Consider the following 25,587-nt stretch of genomic DNA (forward strand, 5'->3'; position numbering starts at 1 on the left):
CTGCCACTAACGAGGCTCCTTTGAAAACAGGGAAAATATTGAAAAAGACTATAGCTGAATTTCGTTGGGTTTCTATTCTCAGAGTTTTAGAAAATCTGAGAAACCAAATTAAATCTTAAAATATAATTTATTACTCGTATTAGATTTATGTTCAGTGTTAATAACAGCAGCAAAATACAAATAATATCATATGCAGAAAGGAGAAAATTCGTAGGAAATTAAGGTCTTCCGCCCATATATACATTTGGTGTGGTGATCAGCCTATCTAGTTGGCAGCTGGATGGTGATGATTCGATTCTCAGAAAAGACATGGTTAATTTTTTCAACGTTTAGTGATCCGAAAAAACTTTTAATAATGTTTTAAGAGAGGCATTAAATAAGGCACAAAGTATATGCGTTGTTCAATAATCCTTCTAAAAATAAAGAAAATTATAGCGTACCTAATAGACAAAATATTTTTAAAGGCTCCAAAATCAGAATTTAACACTAAAATAAAAAATGATCCCTTAATTAAAAGATTTAAATTTTCTACCTTAAATTACGCATGTATTAATTTTTCTAGGTATTAAGAGAAACCACCTTTTGCGCAGTTTGGCATATTTTCCCCCTTTCTTTAGAAGACGAAAACATGAAGAATAAATTATAATTTACAAAAGAAAATGATTTGTCACTTACATACATATTTGGTATTTATGTAATATCGCAACGACAATACTTAGAGGTCGCCATAGTTTCAGAATACGCAAAATGACAATTATTCACACATAAACTCTTGACTTTTAATGAGCAACAGGAACATTTTCATATTCTTTTTGTGTATTAAATGTTCCAAAACATTTTACGAACAAATTGTGATTTTTTTCCCTAAATTCAGTTTTAAAATAGGGCTTGTGAGATTTGTCTGCAATGGAAGAATCTGACTATAAAATTTCTGCGAAAATACAGTCATTTTTCGCAAAACTGCTAAAGGAGACAAATATTCTGAATCTACAGCAAAACATCTCGAAATTTTCACCAGGACAAAAGAAACAAAAGCTGTGTAAGTTGCTTTATACTACTTTCCAAGATAAATCCGTAATTAAGGTGCTAAAATATATTCATTAATATCCAGGTTTTTGATAAATAAATTTTTGCAATTATAAGTCATCTTTTTTCATTAAAAGTACTATTATTATTAAAAGTATTATTTCTACTATTACTGTATTACACAATATTACTATTAAAGGACATATTATATTACTATTATTTATTTATTTACAGAAAATTATTAATTAAATATTGCTATTTTAGTTAATTATTTCCTGACTTAAATATAGGATTTGTAAACCTATGTAAAATTTTCCTTTTTCTGTAGAAGTTATGTTTAATACAGACTTTACCTATAAATGTCATAACACGTACATATAAGTCATTTTGAATCAAAATTGAGCACATCTGAAACTCTATTGTGTATTTTGTGGCTATACACTTAAATTTTAAATTTTTTGGTGTTGTAGTTTAAGCGTAAATATTCCTTTTTCTGAAACTTAAAATTTTACACGTTCTATTCAAAATAATTCTAGATAATTAATTTTTGAGCGAAAATTAAATTTATCATGCTCCCGAAATTTAAAGACTTGACTTGTAAATTTCTTCGATGTAATAATTGCTGTAATTTTTAATTAGAAACTATTGGAAAATAACAGTGATTTTCCTTGTGGAAATCCGAAAGCCCTTGAAAGCATTATTAGATTTTAGAAAAGCGATTCGCTGTACAATTCGGTAACTGAACAATATCTGTCGAAAAATGAATGTTCGAAACCTAGTCAAATTTTGTGTCTTTATGCAACCATAATCTCTACGTTTATTATAATAATAAACAGAAATACAGTTAACAACACCGTCTTTAACCACTAACACCAAATTTACTGTCCAAAAATTCAGTTTATCAAAAATAGTGTATCATTACTTCTATATCTATGAGTAAAACAGGCTCAAATTCAAAAGATTATCTTAAAGTAGGTCTTCTAAATCTTCTGCATACAAATAATATTACATTTGCTTGATTAATTTGGAATTCTAGAGATAATATCTGATTTATTATCACCACGCATCTTGCATCTCTATTTTTCTCCTCCATCCTCTATTTTAAAAAAATAGGTTGATTAGTACCCTAAATTATCATCAGTTTAAAGAAGAAAACTATCGTCAAAAGCTTAAATAAGAATTTCCGTTATCACAAATATCTCCTGACTTGGTAAACAGGTCATTAAACTAAGACAGACAGAAAAGAAATTATTTAATGTCTGAACTAACTCATTTAATTCAGAGAAAGTGCATTTGAAAAGAGGAAGTTAAGAAGTTTCTAGATCCTTTCCTTCTCCAAAATTGGAATTCAATTAAAGTCCTTAACAAGTAGTAATTAAAATTTAATTATCAATATTAGTCATTTATTATATTTTTTCTAATATTTTGACAGTTTAATGTTTGAAGCTCAAAACTAACTCAGAAGTAGAAAAAGGACAGGAGCAAAGTTCTCATTTTAGGAGAAATATCTCAAGGAAAACCTCTCACGAAATCATGCAATGGGTCATCATATGTAGGAGATACTTTCTCCATTAGGGAAAAGTTGAAAATTTTGAGATCAACAAATGAATGTTTTATCGACTGGTTGATTTTACTGGACGATACTTAGTCCAATAAGATTGTAGAGATTACGTCACCTGTAGATCTAGAACTCCTCCTACTATTAAACAAAAGAAAAAAAGCTGGAAAATAAGTAGAGAAAAGGGAAAAAAGGAAAAAAATTAACATAGCGCTATAGAGACTGGTTAACGGTATTTTTACTCAAAGACTAGAATTTCATAAAGAATTTAATGTTCTTTTGCTCGCTAATAATTGTTTATTTACATAACTAAGCTTTATTTCCTTATTATAGTAATTTCATAACTAAGCATTGGCTTTTTAAACTAATTCGAAGCAATGCAAACATATGATGTGACATTTATAATAGAACTGGCTTTAGAATGTTTTCTTCCCAGAATTGACAATGCTTTACCTTTTGGCAGACATTTCCTATGTAGCTTTAACGACTTGTAATCATTACTTTTTTCCCCTCCTTCTCCGGAGAGGGCATTGCTTATTTTTTCATCTCTCCTGTTTCAGAAAAAAAATTAATTTGCATTGGCGCCCGAACTAAAAGGTGGTGGACAATAATTCGTCACCACCAGGATTCGGCGACTGGGTGCTCTAATCCCTAGTCGCCCTTTAAAAGGGGAGTATGTGATGTATTTTCTCCCTCCTTCTAGCATGACTTCATGGACTATCGATAGCACACTCGGCAGGTCAAGGTTCGAGTCCCGGCGAGGGCATTGCTCATTTTTTTGTTTCCTGCTTCAAAACAATCTAATGACTAGAACTTTGCTTAAAATAATTTAAAAACAGCAAATCAATGTTCGAGAAATGTACTTTTTTAATGTAAATTTATCTGGGCCTATAAAACTATCATTTGTTCTAGGAAAATATCTTGAAAATATCTTTAGTCACAACAAATGCAGCTTTAAGATTTTTGGTATATTACTTGATATAAAATTTATATAACTATTCATTTCTGGAGGTAGACAATCTTCAGTCTTGGATTTCCTTTTATCTGAATTGAATAATTTTAAGCACTGAATTAAAACTAATTTAAGGCTGAATTTTGCTTTTTGAGTTTTTAAATTGAGAGTCATTATTTACATCAGTCATTAATTATATACTTCTTAGAATTCAATGCAATAACTGAAGATTGCTTTTCCAGAAACAGGGAACACAGAGAAACAGCTCACGTTTATTTCATTTAGGAACTGTTAAAAATATAAATGTAAATGAACGAAGCAAAATTTCTAATGCCTTATAATGTATGGTATCCTGAATGTCTTTAATTTAGAATGGCGTTAGAAATCCTTACATTATTAGCTAGGCAATCTATCAAGCTAAAACACTCTCATCTGGAATTGCGGTCGTATCTATAATCAGAAGATGTTGGAATGCTGGTGGGAATACTAGATTCTTAAGTGCACTCAGCATCTGGGTAACCTTGCGTACAGAGATAAATTGAAACTGAATATGTTTAATAATCAGTACCTTGGAAGCCAGACAAGATGCATCGAGCATTGAGCCACTGCTATAGGGATCAAATAATGGTTGTCGTAACAGAACTACCAGCTAGTTCTAACTATAATATATATTCAGCCATTGATACTGACAACTCTAGAATATTTCTCTTCTAAACATCCATGTCTTACAGAATACCCGAAGCATTCATCTCTCTTTAATGCTATGATACATAATTTACTTTTGTGATTAACATAAATACAGCATACACAAAAAGCAGTTATCGCTTTTATTTATATGATAAAATGAACCAAAATACTTCTGATTTTCGTAAATTCTGAAATATATTTCACAAAGTTTACCTAAAATAATCTTAGATGTTAAAATCAATACTGGCATGATCTGCTGCTATGATATCTTCCTGATAATAGTGCTAATACTTACTATTAAAATTTTCAATAAATATCCTTTTGATCATTAAAACTAAGCAGTTCATTTGAGAAAAACCTCTAAGAGATTTTTATAATACAGCAAGCAGATTATAGGTGAAGCAGCAACAGAAATTATTCTAGATCAAAATTAACTACAAATGACGGATATATTTATTTTTAATCACAAATATCTCACTATTATACTATTTTTAATAATGCAAATCGATAAGACGCTGATTAAAATATTTTCAGCATTCTATCAGCTTTCCATGCTATATATAGTTTCTATCGAAAATAATAAAGCTTATTATGACAGAAAGAGAAAATTTTAAAATATATTGCTTGTAAAAAATGTCAGTTTTCTAAATTTTTTCACATTTTTGTATTTAAAAATTCGTTTCGCATAAAAATGAGACTACGAAATTTCATTCATTATTACGCAATGTTTCTGTTGAGCCTAATCCTCATGATGTAAACATAGTCTAGAACAAGTCCACGAATTCATCGTGGCCAAGAGGGAACGACCTTGGGCACATCTTATAGATGACAGTATAAGTTTGCTCATATCCATAATACTCGTAATTTTGATGAAGAACATTCCGGCTGACGGAACGGTCTCCTGCTCCTCTTCTTTTATCACCAACCTTTCTAGGAGACTTTTGGCTAGACAGTATTTTAAGTGTCAACATGTGTCAAAGATATTATAGACATTTTCAAACATGCATGGAATTCGATCCCGGATCCAAGGCTATACCTGCCGAAGACCTTAGCAATATGCTAAACAAAGAACCGCTATTATGATTAATTAACGCGCAAGAACGTGAATTACGCTATTTTAATAAAAACAAAATTTTATATAAAACTCAGCTCGTCAGTAAATTTTATCTTTACGCGGATCGTGTCATAATCCCAATAAAAAGAGCTTAACTTAAGATAATTCAAGGAAAAACGGTATCATAACAATTTTTCAAGCCGTGAGGTAAATATAGACATGAACGAAAGCGGAATGAATTTTATTTCTTTATAAATGTTATTGCGGTATTTAAATTAACTACCTGTTTTGCGATGTAATACAATAAAATTCAATCCTTCTTTACTGATGCTTACGCACTGTGAGACAGTTTCACAAATGCTTCACTCCTCGGAACAGATAATTAGAGCTCACCGAATTCCTGATATTAAGTGTTTGCAATCAGATCAATTCCATTAGCCGTCTAACGGTATTTATGTAACGGCATTCAGATAAAAAAGGAAGTTTCTTAGATCAAACATTCCGTCTCATACGTAAGAAAGCTGCAGCAGAATACCAGAGCAGGTTTACCGCAAAAGCACACACAATGAGCGTTATCGGGTAGAATATACATTGCGTTTTCCTTAACGACACGATCCATTGGCGTTGATTTTTCTGCTCGCTTCCTTCCTCAGAAGAGGCACGTCCATTTTACGATGAACACCCATTTGGCGCGTGCCCCCAACAGTTGTTACCATGGGAACAAACGGATATGACAAAGAAGATAGATAAGGGAGGGGCAAAAAAAGTGCCCTTTCATATAAGAAAAGTATAACCCACATGTCAGGTAATGGCCAGGAAAATAAAAAATAAAAAATAGGCATAAATTCAGTATTGTGGCAACGTGTAACTGTGTCAATCACCTTCTAGCATGAACTGAATCGATGCCGATCAAAACACTTCTTCACAAGATTAACCGGAAATTTTATCACCATCAGAAATTCCCATATAGCTGAACTGTAAGCACAACAGAAAGTAATGAATTATATGAATGTCAATAAGAAGGAACGTATGTAATTACAGGAGTAATAACTGAGAAATACGCGTATATTATGCCTTATATTATCAATTACTTATTTTTTAGAGAAAAAGATACATAAAAGCGATTTGAATAAAAGAGGATATTTTTTTAAGGTATTGGTCGTCCAATTATTGAATTAAAAATAGTCACCCAAACTTTGTTACTAAATACTTTGGTTTTGGTTTATTTAATTACGGCAAAGCCTCAAGGGCTATCTGCCTAAGGGCAGGAATGCCTTCGTGGATGTGGTGTTGTACACCATTATGTGGTGTTGTAGTGTGACAATATACTTTAACTAGATACCTACAAGTAATCAATTAATTTACACGTGCCCAATATTTGCTGGCCTAAAATCTATTCCTAGTACATTGCGTTTCAAAACCTAATATCAAGAATAATAAAATGCTTTACTTACCCAAATACGTTGCATAAATACCTCAGAGGAAACAACTTCTTTCATCCATCACACATTTATTTCATCAAAACATTTTCTGGATTAAATATATCAACACAGCATACAAAATAATATCACAAGAAACGGAATAAGAAGAACGGAAAAATGGCGCCGTCTTATTGAAGACAGAACTCAAATTTTAAATCTTTAAACATCGTTCTTCCAGTGCACTGTAAATATTTTCAAGTTAACTAAACATATTGCATATGTTATCACGAGGCGTTTGTTGCCGACAAAAGGCAGCATTTTCTTGATACGAAGCACACATTAGTAATTTACTTGAGGATGTTTTAAATTTTAGCACGGCATCAAGGCAGATTAATTTTCAACCTAAACTTTTGCAATTTTTCGGTAGCTCCTTCTTCTTCATCCAGAAGAAAGACGACACTCCATGACCGAGATATGCAGGGCGAAGCCCCGCACACCGTGCGAACACGACGTCAGCCAAGAGAGAGGTAAAAACCCGTTTGTCTGGTGTTTATATATACACGTGCAGTTCTGCGATTACGATTATTGTTACGATATCGTCCCTGATGAATGTGCTTCGCGGTGTGAGAAATTTCTATTCTCACAGTGGAAGACTTCCTAAAGGAAACTGGCTCGTATACATGCTATACATTTGGAAAAGCACGAAAACTCTCATCTAGCTACACCGTTCACGGGATTCGAACTACCAGTCTTCAGTGATTTTTACCGCTCGACCGCTGGTGGGACCGTTAATAAATAGATGCAGCCATGCAATCTAATGCACAATCAAACTTCAAGAAGTCAATAATATCGGGAATGACATGTGTGTCCCTTATTGTGAAATATACAATAAACATAGTAAAAGTCTTTCAACTAACTAACTAGAAAAGACGTTTCAGAAAAAGGTGGCTGAAAAGGTTATTTCCTCAATTATCCATTTTCGGCATGTATTTCAAAAAATAAAGCTTCTCAATATAAAGTAGAAAATTTTATACAACGAAGTTTGAATGCTTAGAGTGAGAGTGTTTCATAATTATAAATTACAAATATTTAAAAGTGCACTCAGAGAAAATATTTTACTTCGTAAAAAACTCATTACGTTTTTGTAAGTTATATTTTAAAATTCTCTTTAATTTTCATGCTCAAATTTCGTAGATATTCAAGAAGAAATTTATTTTAAATCATTTTTCAGTGACCATGACTATCTGCAATTCGAATTTTAACCAAATTTTGGAAGTAAACTCTGATTAAACTGTAGAGAAAACTCAGAGTAAACGTAATTATATTTGGTGATTAATGGTTTTATTTTGCATAAAGCAACATCCTTTACTACGTTTTTGGTTATCCTTATGAAAATATTAAATATGAATAGCTCTGTGAATATTACACTTAAGATACGAAACATTCTTATTTAATTTATCGAAGTACGGAAAATTATCCTGAAAATATTTCGGTACTTTTATTAGATTCAATAAAATAACTTTATTAATATAGAATGCACTTTTTAATATAGAATTTAGTACTATAGCAGTACTAAATATGAATTTATTTTTCTGAAAAACAAATGCTCATTTTTTGCATTGTACATTATTCGGTTTAGCTCAAGAAGATTTTTCGCTGATAAATTCAGTATTAAATACTCGTATGTTTATAAGTCAGCAAGTGCGAGCTTGTAATATGTGTATTAATTACTCTCTCTCAAATTTTCAGTTTGTGACACACTCGTATATGACCTTTTGCAAAGTGTATCTATTGTTGTGACATTAATTATCCGTTTTGAGTCTGCTTAAAGTTCTCTCTAAATATTATTTTTCACTTATCAAATGATAGCAAATATTGTCTTCCAAAATCAGTTATATAGATCTTGTATATGTCACACGATTAACTGAATCAAAGAAAACTCGTAATTATGAATCTATAGCTACAAAGCGGACCATCTGCATGACATTCCTGTCTTCCCAGCTAAACGCAGTCCATCTCCCTTAGAGTATAAAATCATTCATTCATTTCTTCAACTAAATTAAATTTAAGACGTTTCATAATCACTCAATAACATATTTCAGTATTTTTCATTAGGCAGTAAAGCAGTGCAACTACACGATCTCATGAATTGTTAGCCTGAATAAAGAAATACATGTTATTCAATGTTTAGTAAGTAGAATGGAAAATACATAATGTTTTTTCGGTTAGATTGGGTGAGGTTATTTGAATACAGCAAAGCCACGAGTGCTACTTGCCTAAGGGAAGGGATGCCTTAATGGAGGATTTTCTGAGGGAAACTGGCACGTATTCAAGTTACACATAGGGAAAAACCAACCAGTTGATGCTTTTTTCTCGCAAATTGAACCACAAATTTATAAAAGTTTTTATGAATTACTTGGATTAGGTTTCTATTGCGTATTTTGCAATCTGCTTAATACAGCACTAATCCTGCAGCTAAAAATATTCTCCGCTATTATTCATATATTTATGCTGAAATTTATTGTTCAAATAACGCATGTATACTGCTTCACAGTCATTAATTTTACCTACTATTGGTGAAATTTATTTTGAGACTGAAATATGCTACAGCCTCGTTCGACCTATTAATTAGACAGAGCTTTGTTGTCGTACACTTATCGCTATCAAGCGATTAAACATTATAGTAGCATATTGGAAAAATAGTCAATATTTTGCTTCCTACAGTGAAAGACAGGCTGCGAATCAGTATATTAAGCTTCAAAGTCTGGCTCTTTACCTAAGGTCCAATTCTTAATGTCTGAAGGGGCTGGCTGTATTGGGCTTATGTTATTTAATGTTATTTTTTCTTCTAATACTCTCACATCAAATTTGTTTTCTTGTAGTATCTCGATAAGTCAAATAAGATTAGCCAATAAACATATTAAGAAAAGAAACTTAATGCTATCCAAACTCTAATTTATTAGCAGCAGGTCTAATAACTCTGTTTTCCAAGCCATGCTTATATTGCAGCTGTAGTATCTGAGCCTCCTAAACTTTTATCTTAAAAATTATTAGTAACCTATAGGAGGACGAAACGTTAGTCTGAAATTTTCTTTTGCCGGGAAAGGCCGGATTTTCAGTACGGAAAATTTTATAATCAGCGATTCTGCCCCTGTTAATATAGTTATTTTTTCTTTTTGTATAAAGTGTTGTAGAGTTTAGTATATTCCCGTTTGTGCGAAAACTGGAATAGTAGTGACTGCACAAGAGAACGGTAAAAAGTATCTTTTATTAACTCTTAAAATTTACGATACCTCAACTGGACGTTAACAAACCACGCATCTGCTTGGGCGGTAACTGAAATTAGATAACGAAACTAAAAGTTTGAAGATATGAACAAGTGATAGAACTAAACTACAGGGCTCAGCTAGAACCCGTTTCTTAAATCCCCGTCGAAACTAGTGGCAGCAAGTAAATGCAATTAAGCCACGTGAACCAGCAATAAGCAAACGTTTAAACAGCAGAGGTGGCGGCTGTAGCCTAACTCTCTCTCTCTCTTTTCTACCGAAACCCGGTTTTTAAACTATTTCTCAAAGTGGAATTTGCATTCCTTCACGCGCGCTACCAAATTTAAATATTCTGGCAGTGGCAATTAGAGGAACGAAGGCTTATAAAAAAGAATAGCAACTTAAATAAAATTGGTTAATATAAATCCCTACAGTTTACATAAGTTACTTAGTATATTAGAAATAAACGAAGTTTAATCTAGGTCTCATTAACCGTGTACAAGGCACGACACCGGCCGCATCTGGATCTTACCGCAATCTTATTGTGCAAGTAAAACTTAGAGGTTACCGCTACAAAATGCAATGAATGCTTTACGGTCTAACAGCGTTTGCGAGAACGCGTTGCAGCAATCTGCTATAATCTTTTACATTACACGTCTTTTATTTTCTCCACAACATTTGAAGCTTAAAGGAAGAGAAGGAAAAACATTAGGCGAATCGACCCTTTTGCTCAGCTGTAGTTCTCATGGTTGCGAGTCAAATCGCTCGGCGGGAAAATCCCATAAATTTCCTATTTTAAAGTAACAGACTATAGTAAGACAAATCCACAGGATTTTGCTAGTATGTTCAGTAACTATAAGATCCGAACATCGCTAAGTCCTGGCGAATGCAAGAATAGAAGGTAATGAACACGTAGATCAGTTCTCTAAGAAAGCAACTACAGGAGCAGAGACAAGCTAGTCCAATGGTATTTCTCTCCTCATAGGCTTAAAGCGTAATTCGTCAAGATCTACCTGTCAAATGGTAAAAAAGATATAATTCGTCTGATATTTGTCATAAAAACTTAATATATTCCTCAAAAGTGAATGAGAAACCAATCAATTTATCAACAACACTAAAGTACAGGAATGGCACTTCCAAATCATACCTAAGTGGCTTAAAAGGCTGATCAGTGCTCATGTGCAAAACAGATGATCTCGATCATTATATCATCGAGTGGCTACAGACACAAGAATACAATCAGAAACAAACAATTTTCTTTAACCTGCTTTTGAGCTACAGCATGACCTCTAAAATCCAAAATTTGGAAATTTTCATGTTCTCCAGCTTTCTATAACGCTATTTTAACTGCGCAAATCCAAATAGGCTGATATGACAGAGTCTGCGGCCATTACTTTGTATAACTAAGTTCATCCTAAGTTTTAGATACGTGCTTCGCAAGCATTTATGTGTGGATTCTATTTGTAAATAACGCTGTTAGCATTTTTTCTCAATCCTACTCTTTTGTACATGAAGGTTGAGTTTTTTTACAGTGGTTCAGTTGTTCAGACAGTGATACACCAGTACCTGAAGTCAGTTTGTAATTATAATCTTACTTCCAACTAAAATTTAACTGTAATTCAATATTTTTGTAAGAGATGCTGTAATTCAATATTTTTGTAAGAGATAAAGAACTTAGTTTAAGACAAATTTTATAGTAATATTTCGTAAATTGTACAGCTGTTATGAATTCAATGTTAAAAAATTAATAGCAATTCTTTGTACATTATTGTGAGAGCCGCATATATCAGTGTTAAGTATTTAATTTTATAGAGGAAAAGGATTTAATTTTATAAGTTTTTATAGCATAAAAGTTAATAGTAACATTTACTTCTTCAATCAATATATTATTTTTTCAACTTTCTTTCAATCTGATTCCTCGTATGTATTAGTAGAAACATGCATGCTTTCTACCAGACTCGAACCTTTAAGTTATGTACAAATATTCATACCTAGGATACGAGAGCCAGCATCACGAACCATTCTACTGAACAGAACGTTCAAATGGTTCGCAGCAAATTGGGCATCGAAAGACTCTGAATGATTGTGACAAGTGTCATCTTTGAAATCATCTCTAGCAACAAGTATGTGACACTGTCGCAAATAACATCGAAATTCAGTAATGGTGTTCTTCTAACATCAACATGAAGAATCTACATCTAGGGCTGGGCAAAGATGGTTTGACTAGCACTGTCAACTTCTATAATGTGCTGGCGTTTTTTCTGCAGGCTACACGTCAATCACTAAAATGCATGTGGGCCCCAGTGTAAAACCATAGAGATGCCAGCACCGTTGTGAAGTTCATTTTGTCTCGTGAAGAATGCAACCTTTATCCGCCCGGGCGTTTATATGAAGGTTTTATATCTTAGTGAATAGGATCCGATTTGCATAATGGTGAACGACTTTTTATCTATTATTAACTATTTTAATATCATCATTGGGAAATCCCTTTTATACTATTCTATTAAGGAATAAATAATCAGATTCAACGGTTATGAATTTGTGATGAGCTAACGACGATGGAGTTAAAGCGATGAGTTTAATACATTTGGTCATTAGTTCCTTTCAATAATTATTAGAGTATCATTAAATTTTTATTTTTAAATGGCCACTCTTTATCTTCCTTACACTGCTGAATTGAATCGTTTACTGTTGAATAGGCACATGTCCATTTTTGCAGATTGTACACCAGGCAATAAAAACCTAACATTTTCCAGAATAAAGTTACCACGTATTTCGATCTCCAAATAAAAATAGGTATTCAAAACAACATGGTAGCCATTTTTTCGCAATGTTAACTCTTATTTTAAAATTCCTAGGCAGTTTTGAATCTTGTTTCTTTGAATAACTTACTTTAATTCAACAAAAAGAGCATTTGGAAGCAATCGAAATATGAAAAATCTCGCAAAATAAAATAAAACGGCTAATACGTTTTTCTTCCCATTAAAACTTACATTCACCCACCCAGAAATGTATTATTTTTGTCAGAAATCTTTAATACTGGACATAATTTTGAAACAATATTGAAAACCTAAATATAGTCAAACAATTTTAACCAACCACATTAAACTTAAGAGTTGTCTTCGCTTTTTGAAGGTGCAGTTGTTGTAGAGTTTGGCTATAAAGTGATTGTGTTGTTCTTCTGGTATGTAGTGAATAATTATTTTAATATCATCTATTTTCTTTACGTTACGGCCACCAACAGTTAACGTCTAGGACAATGTTGTTGCTTTCCGACAATATAGCTAAAATTTTGAAATTAGAGCTGCTTTCAGAGATGAGGTTCTTACACTGAGCTGATGTGTATACTCTGTTCATTTTTCTAATGGGACGTTTAATAACACCGAAAGTCCTATCACACAGGAAGTTATGTCTCCTTACAGGAATGCATTACTGGACAATAAAAATTTTCTGGTCACAGAAAGAGCTAAGAGGAACCTTAAATCGATATAATTTCGGTTTTGACCCGAAAAAATATGAATTTTTTTTGCTGACGCCAGAATATGTTGTCTTATATAGTCATATAAAAGTGAAGGAACTTTGTTAGCCCCTTTCTTCGCCAACCCTCCGTGGTAAGTGTATATAGTACCTTTCTTTGTTTTAAGATCGTAAATACATAAACAATTTACCCACAACTGTCGGTAATAAAATATCTCCTGAAATGGAATGTGGGGAAGTGTGAGCTTGTGCATGTAATCCGTTACAAGACCGTATGTGTTTTCCTCCTGATCACACTTATCACTCACCTCTTTGAAGGCTGAGTAAAATGTTTTAGATTTCTTAATCTGCACAATTTTTTTTCAGCAGTTGTCTCTCTTTTCGCAGTGTCATTCAAAGAGGTACTTTTAATTTTATTTGTTAGCCCTTCACATGTTTCACAAACATCTTTTCGGGATCTCCCGAAGCGGCAGTCGAATTATTCTTCACAAAATGTATATAAAAGTTGTATTTTACTCTTGAGGAAGGATTTTTTTGATTAACAAACAGTACATGACTCTTATATTCAGGTCAGTAGGTAAATATTTTATTGTTGAACTGGTTTAATAAGATGTTTTCAGTGGAAAACTTAACAACATGATCCTTAATGAGTTCCCAACCTCATTGTAAATAACATGTGTTTTGGGGTTATGTCCAAGCTGGTCTCGAGGAGTTTTTCCTAGGGCTAGGAATGATGAAGTTCTTCTAAGCCGTTTAGCATTTATTGAAAATAATGCCATAAGTGATTTCTTTTCAAACTGAGATGCGGTGCCCACAGGAAGAAATACTATAATAAACAGAAAAGCGCTTACTATTTGGCTTTACTTTTAGGAAAATATCGGGTTACGTTTCAATTTATATTAAAAGAATAAGCAGTTCACGTGTGCAAGAATTGTTAATGGCAAATAAAACTAAAAACGTTTTCATCATTTTCATCAACAAAAGACGGGGAAAAGTAGATGAGGTTTCACTTACGCGCAATTTGTATCAATAATTTGTCGGGAGACATCTTTGCCACTGTAACTCTTATAAGCCTGTCCAGGAACCCTGGATTTCTTAATAATATTCCGCTTGTAACTATCGTCATTCCGAACACCACGTTTCCGTATGTGGGTTCGTGAAACACTTTCATATGATGACGCACTGTTTGTATTGGACATGTTATGTAAATAAATTCAAAAAACAAACTGAATAGAGACACATCACTAAGCAAAAGGATGATGCAATGTTTACATTGGCTGCCCCATAAGAGAGAATAATAGGTTTCAGCAACAACGAGAGGTTTCACCTGTGACCCGCGCTATGTTAAATCACTATGTCCCGCGCTATATTAAATCACTATGCCCCAGGCTATATTAAATGGAGAAAGAGCTCACAGGATGGCCATGTTTCCTTTCAACAATGAACACCATCTTCGACCGCTTTCTAGTACATTCAGAGTTGAATTAGAGATGTGCCGCCTCAACTCTAAAGGCGTCTATATTTGTAGAATGAGCAAACGTTAAAACCTCAAAATCGAAAAATATTTAATTCTTTATTTTCTAATCTTATCATTTATGAATTTATTTATTTCTTTGTGTGAATTCTACCATTATGATTAATGATTCACCAGTTTTTAATTCAGCGATATCAAGTGACAAGGAATACCTATGGGACGTTGGCGCTTCTAGAAACATCTCGGTTTCCCAATAGTCCATCCGCCCCTTTGTACATCGTTTTATGTATGAAATGAGCTACAAAAGTTGATGCCTCGCATTACAAACATCACTACTGACCACCGGAAGACAGGGAATGAAAAGCCTATTATTCTCTTGAGCTCGTTTCTCTAACTGAGTCGGACAAATATAAAATGTTAACATATAAGTTTCAGGAAGACTCGAGCGAAAGCGACCTTTATTTACCAGCTATTAACGCTATCAAGCATAGCCTGGTTGATGTCATACAACGTTCTTTTCAAAGAACATGTAATAGAATTGTGGGCACTTCTTTAAGAAGCATAGTGATTGTCTGCACGCTTCCGCAGGTAGTTCGTATAACAGCTTTTTTTTCATTTAATTGCATATTTCAATTTTCAACATATTACAAAATACTGCTGAAGTGTTATATATTATTATGATTACCTTCCCATGAAATAAATGTGCTCTACTCGTGAAACGTCTGAGCTTCAACAGAAAGAAAATTATTTAAGCCATTTAGATACATTTCCATGTTCTGCAAGCTAAAGATTTCCATCAAACTAATATTAGCTTTTAGTTTCTAATAACAGATTTGTTTTTGAAAATATTCTATAATATTTACTGATATTTTCTTTCACAAAAAGTTCTTACAATTTTCTGATATTTTCTTTCACAAAACGTTCTTACAATTTTGAATTTTTTTATAAGTAATAATTATTTCAATTAATCTAATAAATTATATGTAAATTAAAATATTTAAATCGATCTGATTTAAGTTTCTGTCAAATTTTAAAAAAATTAAAGTGTACTTCGTGTAACTTTCCCTTTTGTTTGCTTCCTAGCATTATGCTTTTCCTGCAAGAGAAATAAAATCAAAAAAAGCTGGCTAAAATTTATTCCATACCTGTTAAGATAAAAGTATATTCATATAGTGCAGTTCTCTTTAAAAAATGGATTCCATTTTATAAAAGCAAACGAAAGTAAACGGAAACTGAATAAAAACAGCAAGTAACTGGAAAATATCTTGTGTTGTTGAAATGGAAAAAGATTATGAGGGAATTATTTAAACTATAGAAGGTTAAAAAGAGCAAAGAGCCAGAATGTTTTTTGAATACTGAACAGAACTTTGAAAGGCATCGAGACCTTTGATATGCAAAATGCACATTTATCACTTTCAGCGAACCCATTTAATTTGCATTTCCTTTCCTTCTTCGGGTAGAATTTATTTTAAACAAATACTGCATCGTGAAAGTTTGGACATTTAAAAAAAATTAGAAAATACCGACTGGTTTCTCTTCTGAAAAAGAAAACATTGTGTTACTTAAGACTGGAATAAATTATTTTTAGTTTAATTCTTATTGAATTTTAGATATTCACTACATATGATTGAGGAAGAAAGATTTGTTATTTTCCTACATTTTGAGGGCATGACATATCATATATTTCAATATTTGATGATTATTGTACATTTTCAGCAACTGTATAACACCTTGATTCAGGTTCGTATCGCACTCAAATTTTTGTTTAATGAAAATATTCTGAAGAAAAGGATATTTACGCATCTTACGTGTAACGTTTAATGTCCTTTACCACTGCAAAACGTGACGTAACCTTTTAGTAGATTTTAAACGACTTGTCGCTTAGTCTAAAGCGTAAATACAGAAACTTTAGAAGGGTGTAAAAGGCACTTTTATTTTAAACTCAATAAGATAAACAGAAAGTACTTCTGGTGCTTACAAAGTCCACTAGCACTTGCGACGCAAAACTGAAAGTAGAAATTCAAATGTAAAACTAAAATGAACTAACTAAATATCCAGAGGCTACACAGATCAGTTTAATCAGGAAATTGGCTCGGAATTCACTGGCGTGGAATTTTAACGAACGTCAATTTGAAGCGCCGAAGATGGTTAGGGTATGTTATTTAATTGCAGCAAATCCTCGAGGGCTATCTGCCTAAGGGGAGGGATGCCTTTGTGTAAGAATTTCTAAAGGAAACTGGCTCGTATACACGTTACACAGGGTGGAAAACCACGAAAACACCCATGCAACCAGCTCGTTCGCGGGATTCGAACCTCGGACCGAACTACCAGTGTTCAGCGACTTTACCGCTCGGCCGCTGGTGGGCCAGAAGCGCCAAAGTCAGGAACTTTTATCTAGAATAGCAGAACTAGTAATGTGGCTTTAGAACAACAGAACACAATGTGACTTAACAATCTGAAACCCTCATTTAAATATAGGCGGACTAATTTGCATTACGGCAGGAAAACGCAAATGCAAACTCTTATGCAAATTATAAACTTCACATATATTTAAATAAGTAATAAAATGAAAATCATAACGGGTAGCAAAGCTCTAGCATGATATTCAGATATATAGTAAAGGCAGTTTTAAATTATAATTGAATATTCAAAAGAAGAAAGCTTTTGGCGATAAATTAATGTATCCTTTTAAAATATGTCTATTATAATTAATTTTTATGTATCAGATGTAATTTTCTGTTTGTATATGCAATAACATTTGTCTTTAATGTATTAGAGTTGTTTCCACAGGGCTAACATGGTGATAATCCTCAATAAGTAAGCAGGAATCTTCTTGGAGCAAAAAAAGAGAAAGATACTGTCTTGGAAAGCTTCCGTTTTGGACAATTTTCTAAAACAATCGATTATCAGTGCATTATACTTGGACCAAATCAAAACTGTATTCAATAAAGTGTTTCCAGATTAAATTGTAAACATTTAATGCTCTGATTCAAAGCGTGGTAGGCACCACAGCATCTGGATACCACTGCGTGCCATTCGACGATTTAATTAATGCCGTAAATTTCTAGCTAAAGTAATAACTTATTAAATATGTATTTACTTGTAGAGGTTTTAATCTTGATTTTCAACAAACATACGAGAATATGTTAAATTGAACGTTTTGTTTCATAAATCAGTTTGAAAAAAAAAAATATGCATTTAGCCCCCAACAGAGTTAATGCAAGGATGACTGGTTATTAATGAACCTGGTAAAATTCATGAACTATCGACCGTGTCAGGAAAGAGACAGAGCGCTAAGTCGGATTCTCATCGATACAAATATTGTATACTATATAGATTTCAAGGCTTGCTTCCTGTGTTCTCGTTTTATGATTTTGTCAAAAAGTTTAAAGTTAAAACTGTAGCATTTTCAGAGGTTATATAAATAAAATACAGAGTTTATTATTTACTAATTAGATTTCTTATTAGAAAGTATTAAATACATTTATATAGATAGCATAAACCAACGCATAAAGTAGAGGGGTTTTATATTTTAAACATAGTATCCCTGAAACTAATTTTGGTTTTAATCTGAAAAGTATGATTCCTATGAATCCAAAAGAACAAGAATGATTGCGAGTCATGGCATTTATTTTTAAAAATTAAAGCATTAGTTAATTTTTCTATTTAGGAATTTAACTCTTCTTCATAGTAAATTTTATACTTACATATACCTTACTCGTGAAAAATGTTCAAGTAACATAATATCTCATAATACGAAAGGAAGAGCCTCCTGTCGAATAAGAAAGAGCTTTATGAAATTCGTTAAATTTCAACTAAGTGCAGCTATTTCTCAGGCAAGTGCTGTCTTCAGGCAGTTTTCCAAACCTGCTAATTTTTCTCAGCCATTCTGTGATATAATACCAGTCTACATATACAAGCAATATGTGTGGTTTTTATGCCACAGACATTATAACTGCTGTAAAATTTAAACAATGGTAAAAGAAATAAGTAATAGAGTAGTCTTGCATTATAAAAATTCGGATAAATAAATGAAGAAAAAATAAGCATTTTATGACAAGAGGGATTATCTAGTAGATGAATTCAGCATTAAAAAAATCAAAATTAAAAAAAGCAATCAAAAGGAAATATTTTACGAAATCAAGGGAATGAAATACAGAATTGTTCTATTGTTTTATTAAGAATAAAAATATTAGCAATAAAATAGCAACGTGAGCTTAGAAATGTCAACACATGTAACAGGCTTAGAGCATCTGAAATGTGGCTATTCTCTGTCTCTAAACTGACTTCGTAATTTTATTATTTATTGACTGGTAAAAACGTAACTGATCAATTGCTTGATTTTCATGAATTTCAAATCATATAATTTTGGTTATTTCTTTCGGGCTTATTATTCGAAATTTCTTCTTTCCTGGTGGTGTAACAAATTTCCTAACCTTGTACAGCGCTTGTTTTTTACTTATCACTGCAACTTTCTCCAGAATTACTTTCAGCAGGTTCATTGTTTAATGTATCATCACCAAAATTTATAATGATAATTTTGGCTTACTTTTCTAACATTACCACCTTTTTTCAAGTAACGTTTCGACTGTTTTATCCAATTATGCTTGCTGATACTTTTCTTAACATTTTGCATTTGCCCATGATAGTCGTCTTTCGCACTTCCTGCTGTTTACAAACTGCATTTGGAATAAAATCAAATCTTCTCTGCGTGTGTGGGTGTATGCTAGCATGAACAACTATTTGCTAAATTGAGCGACAACTTCGCGCTAAATACATCATTCCGTTGTTAGCATTTGTGGACACTTGATCCACGTTACATCTAAATAGGAAATAAGTTTCTTCATTTTTTGATACTTTTTCATATAAAAAATGGAAAGTCTTTTCACTGAAATGCGACGTATGTCTGCATACTTCCACAAGCAAGCGTGCCAAAGGAAAAGAATTTGGAATAAAATTTGACAAGAAGCTTGTTCTTCGCATAGAAATATATTCATTATTTTGCCATTTGCAACAGTTTCTGCTCAAAAATCTTTCTTTGTGTAATGTATGTTCATTGTTTATATAAAATTTATTCTTTACATTTGTAATTACACATTCCTTGAATTCATTTGTTGCAACAATTATGAGCGATATCTATTTTTACCATAAAATGAAATTAATTTGTTTCACCAGTAACGTCCAGTTCCTTCCTTTTTTTTTTCTCTTACTTTTTTCGTTGCTCACCAGCTACAAAGCAGTGTAAGAGTTGGAGACGTTCGGTTTAGGAAGACATCTCTTTCCTTAAGCAGATAACGCTTGGACTATAATTGCCTAGCATTTGAAATTGAATAGCATTTTTACATATCTTGCTGTTACATGAATTATGTTTTTTGCATATCCTTCTTTTTCTATTCTATTGCCATTTATTTTTAACTAAGTTCTTTATAAATGAATATGTTTGAATTTTGCTTAAATTTTGGTCTTTTGTTTTTTCAGCGGGTAACCATTTTCCTATTTTTGCACCTTCTATTATAATAAATCACTATGTTCATGAATTAAAACCTTCTTGGGTTAATGTTTTTTTTAATTTTGGCATTACCATTTTTGAATTAATATTTATTTATTATGAAAAATTGCATACCATTTTTGGCTTAGCAGCCATGTTGGATTGAAGTCATCTATATCAAATAAAGTTCAGGCATTTGCTATTTATATTTTTTCATTTTTCAGGTATTTAAAATATGTATTTAAATTTTAAATTTATTTTTTGTACTATAAATTTGGCTAATGGCCATAATCTAAGATTTTTTTCCGAATAAATCTATATTGGGTGAAGCATTTCATAAGAAAGGACACCTTTAATTTTAAATTACTTTATTTTTTCCGTTTGTAAATAAATTTTTACGTTATCATATGTAGTTTCATAATTCAATAGTTTAATTAATATTAATTTAAACACACCTTTTCCCCTGATGAGAATTTTTATTATTCAAGTGTTTTTTTTATTTTTATTTATATTATTATTCTATGTTTAAAAATTAACAGACTTATCGTTTAATTAGTTTGACAATTTAAGTCATTTTTCATTTGTTTTAGTTTCCTTGAGAATGTTAATTTTATTGTATTTATAATTGATTAATTTTGCTACTGGAGCGCTGATTAACTTTTAAATAATATTACATATTTATAATGATGTTTATTTCTTATATGTGTAGTTCGCTTATTAGATTATCAGCATGTTGCCTCATAATAAAATTATTGGATAAATTATGACTTTCCTTTTAAAATACGTCTGTTATAATTACCATGAGAGATAATGTACATTCATGATGTTTTAACCACAGAATTTGATGTATTCATACAGTCTAGTTCTTGTTAAAATTACTGAAACTGAACTAATAGTATTTATAATGCTTTTGTGCGATATAATCTCGCCAAAAGGTTCTTAATGTCTGTATTGCGCAAATCAGAACGTAATGTCTGTATTCCGCAAATCAGAACTTAAAGTTTATTTTAATGGAATATTCTCTTTTAAATAGCATAAATGCTGTACAATACTTCCACGTTTGAAATAATTTGTTTTATTATTGCAATGCACATCAAATACGAAGCAATTTTTTTTATTATTGTTTTATTTGGTTGCTGATTTTGAGCATTTGTTTTTCTTAACATAACAGTGGACGAGGTTATATGATGCTTTTTTTGTCCTGTCATCCAAACTAAGCTGAGATCAGAAGAATACTATGTAGTGATGTTGAATGTTGATATCCGAAAAATTATTAAATTTGAAGTCGGGTTTCGTGTAGTCAACTTGGATTTCCTTATACTTAATTCTTGATATGTCCGTTAATTCCTTGTTAGAATTAAGTTCTTAATCATATTGAAAAATGAATCTCAGAAACTTTTCTACTCAGCAGATTTGATGAATGTATTTCTATTAGTAAAAAAAATACTCAAGAAGACCATTTTATGGTGTATGAATTTGAAATGTATTCAATTATTGCAATCAAATTTCTACTACAAAAGGATCTACAATTCTAATCTACAAAAGGATCAATGAAATTAATTCGTGTTACATTTTTATTGCTTATGATATGAAAACAAAAGTAATTGTTAAATTATCGAACTCAGTACAGAATGCCTGCATTATATTAGAACATGACAGTATAATAGTAATGGCCAACAACAACAACAAAATCAATGATGAATCAATTTTTGGTCGATCAGCAGAAGCAAATGTTTAGTATCATTGTTGACGTTGATAATTCGCCTTCCGTGTCAGCTGTCGAGAAAGAATGGAAAAGAGACGTCCTGCGTTGTCCTCTGCTCGCTTCTAACACTCCTATAAGTAGGCTCTTCCGCACATCCTCTTTTAATCCTAGCTGTAACAGTACATAAGCTGGTATTTCCTTTGTTCTTTATTTAGTATTTAGAATTTTTTATTCAGCATAGTGCTCATATTGTCTTAGTATTACTAGAAAAGGTGACAGTTTTAATTAGCATTGCTGTGCATAAGTATTAATGACTTCTTTCGTTGATTTAAATTAAAATTGTCTAGTTGCATACTTCTTTTGCACATTAATATACATTAAAATGAGTAGTAATCCAAAACCATTTTATGACTCATCATCTTCACAATGAATGAGAACTTGATTCATTTTTCTGCGATGATGAAGGATAAATATTGTTGCTTAACATACAATGCCTCTGTAGCCGTTACTAAAAAGGGTAATTTCGTCAGATATTTTAAACGTTCCATAACAAATAATAAATACATTATACAGAAAAGAGTTCCGTAAAAAATAAAATTAGTATCTTAAGCTCAAGTAGAAGCTCGAATATGATTTTAATAAACCCATGTCGAAATCACGGGCCGTGAAAATTACGTCATTCATAATAAGCCGTATTTTAGCAAAATCCTGCAAACCATTTTCTGACGGGAAATTTACTGTAGAAATTTTCTTGGAAAACGTCAGACTCTCTTTTTAATGAATTTAAGAACAAGTTTGAAATTAATGTTGTAATTAAAGACTTACAATTGTCTCGAAATTCTGTGATATGAGATTGAGAAATTCTGTGATATGAGATTCTGGATTGAGAAAATGATGGAAAATATAGGAGAACTTTTATATAACGTCCATTAATTGATGTTCTTGTTTCTCCATTTATTTTGATGAATCAGCCGATACATAAGTGATGCAGCCTAACTGTGTAATTTTATTCGAATGTATTTAAACATAAGCATCTAAGGAAGAATTGTTGAATGTGATGTTTTGAAGAGAGGACTAGAAATGTAGAAATTTTCAAATGTTTTAAAACATTTTTTCACTAATTTAAAACTACCTCTTTTACTTTCAATATTCAAATATTTTCAATAATAACATAGAGAACATGAGCAATGATGCAACTATATTTTTAACTCTGTACTAAAATGATGGTGAATTACAAACCTGTTTGAGCTATCCTGCATAATTCTCCAACAATTGTTAGCCAGCGAAAGATTAAATATAGAATAAATAATAGACATAGCGTTCAATATTGTTAATTCTATTGAAGCACATTCCCTCAAAATCGTCTCTTCCAGTTACAGTTTTATGAATGACACCCAGAATTATTATTACATGCCGATGTCATGCGGCTTACTAGAAGTTAATTTCTACAAAGATTTCATGATTTATTAATTGAGATAAAAATGCTTCTCGAAGTGCAAGATCAAGCTTCGGTAAATTTAAAAGATACAATAAGCGTCAGTTATTTATCTTTTCTTATAGATTTCATAGTAAAGTCAATTTAAATTTAAAACTGCAAGGAAGAAACAAGACAATTATTTAAATAATCAGTAGAATGAATGCATACAAAACAAAATTTATTATGCTAATAAACAGTGGTTTTTAGCCATTTTTGCCCTATTCACCCCTTTATCTTTGGTAGACGATCATTGCCTCCACGTCGTTTCCAAAACTCAGAAAAATACATATACATTTATTTAAATTAAGATTATTTTTATGCGTTTCATAAATTAAAGAAGGAAATTTACAGACCATTTTGACAAATACAAACAAATTATTAAAAGTAGTTCTTTTATATTTATAAACTAAAACTAAATACTTAACAAGTAAACAAAAGTCTTACCTAATTCTCCCCTTGAAACTATAAAATTCCTTACACGAGGAAAGTACCCCCGGTTGAGAACACCTGAAATAGATATTCAACAAAATCATTTAAATCACTTTACGAAATATTTAAGGTCATCAACAATAACACCAAATTATAATTAAAACATTAAAAATACGTTAGAGAAATTAAAATGGTAATTGAAGATTCTGAAGTCAGATTTCGTGATTTTGCAAAAGTTATTGTTCAATGTCTGTCTTCTCCTTAAAAAGTATTTAAATCGGATATTGCCGGGAAAACTTTTGACACATTTAATATTGAATAAAATGCGTTAGAAAATGAAATTATAACTCTACAAACTGATCCAATTTTGCAAGACAGGAAATTTGAGGAAGAGTTTTCAATATATGTCAGTCGAGAAAATATTCAGATATCATCAAACATATGGAATATATCTGTACTTATGCAAATCGGCTTTTTATCATAGTTAAAGCTCACGAAGATTAAACATCGTTCCTTTCTTACTGATTTCCATACTTATGATTCGTTATCATGATCTTTGTCTGGATATACACAAAATTTTGAACATTAGGCTGGAGATATGCAGATGATGAAGGCTTTCCAATACAATAATTAAATAAAACTGAATCCGTATTTTTCAGTCGCTACTGTTCCGTTAATAAATATTATTACCAAAATATTTATGGTTTAATTTACCCTCTCCAAACGCCATTTATCAGTGTAGAAGTCATGTGTTTGAATGAGTTAAATGGCGAGAAAGGCGGTAGATCGCGGCATATTTTTTTAGGAAAAATGTCGATGATATATATACAGAAGTTGGGGCATTCCTATTGTATATTACCCTTCGATAACTATGCAGTAAGCAACTGACAGCTACGTTCACAGCTCTTTGGATATATTTCTGTGGCCGTTGAAAATCTGACACACTTGTGAAGGACACCCACGCAATGTGATAGGAAAAAAATGGCGTCAGTATTAAGCTGCACGCACACACGAATAACAAGAGTTAAATGTTGCCTTTCGTTGAATGTCACTTTCGTCGGAAAGCTAAGTTCTTTCAGAATATCGACCGCATTCCCTTTGCTAAATTATTTTTTATAGATCAGTTTTGTTTGAACGATTTATTCTTGGAGTATGTCTGACGTCAATATTGACAACTGACGACAACAAGTCTCGGGTTTCTTTTAACAAGAGAGATGGATGTCGAGAGACTAATTTTCCTGCACGTGAGCTATATTTTACTCTGTAATCGTTGTAACGTATCAGGTAAAATATATGCTGAGTTTATTTGTTTTAGTAAATCTGGTTAGACATATAGCAGTCAATTAGAACATTAGTAATGGAATTTCTAAAAATAAAATTCTGCCAGATGAATTCGTGAAAACAAAAAACATACATGAATAAAGTTGGTTTAAATGTTTAGGCAATATGTTACTTAGTAATTCAAAAAAAATAAAGAACGCTCCTTGCTTGTGAAATCAAAGTTTGCATTTGCTACCCCAACAGGGCATTTAATATTACGCAGACTCCAAACATCTAACACTAGGTAGACTCA

At 31.8% G+C, this 25,587-nt stretch overlaps 1 protein-coding gene and 1 long non-coding RNA gene across 3 annotated transcripts in view; one reads left to right on the forward strand and one right to left on the reverse strand.

The window, feature by feature from the left end:
• Positions 1 to 24,086, reverse strand: part of LOC146993158 (uncharacterized) — a 119,322-nt gene extending 95,236 nt beyond the window's left edge. The window contains exon 1 of the long non-coding RNA XR_015038795.1: positions 24,030 to 24,086. This is a non-coding gene — a long non-coding RNA (uncharacterized LOC146993158). The remainder of the gene's footprint in view (positions 1 to 24,029) is intronic.
• Positions 1 to 25,587, forward strand: part of LOC118185692 (transient receptor potential-gamma protein-like) — a 438,602-nt gene that overhangs the window by 162,210 nt on the left and 250,805 nt on the right. The gene's annotated exons all lie outside the window — the stretch shown is intronic.

This window comes from Stegodyphus dumicola, chromosome X1 (genome assembly GCF_044657685.1).
Source record: "Stegodyphus dumicola isolate Sdum_Otavi_A_Nest chromosome X1, ASM4465768v1".
In the NCBI taxonomy this organism is placed as follows: Eukaryota; Metazoa; Arthropoda; class Arachnida; order Araneae; family Eresidae; genus Stegodyphus; species Stegodyphus dumicola.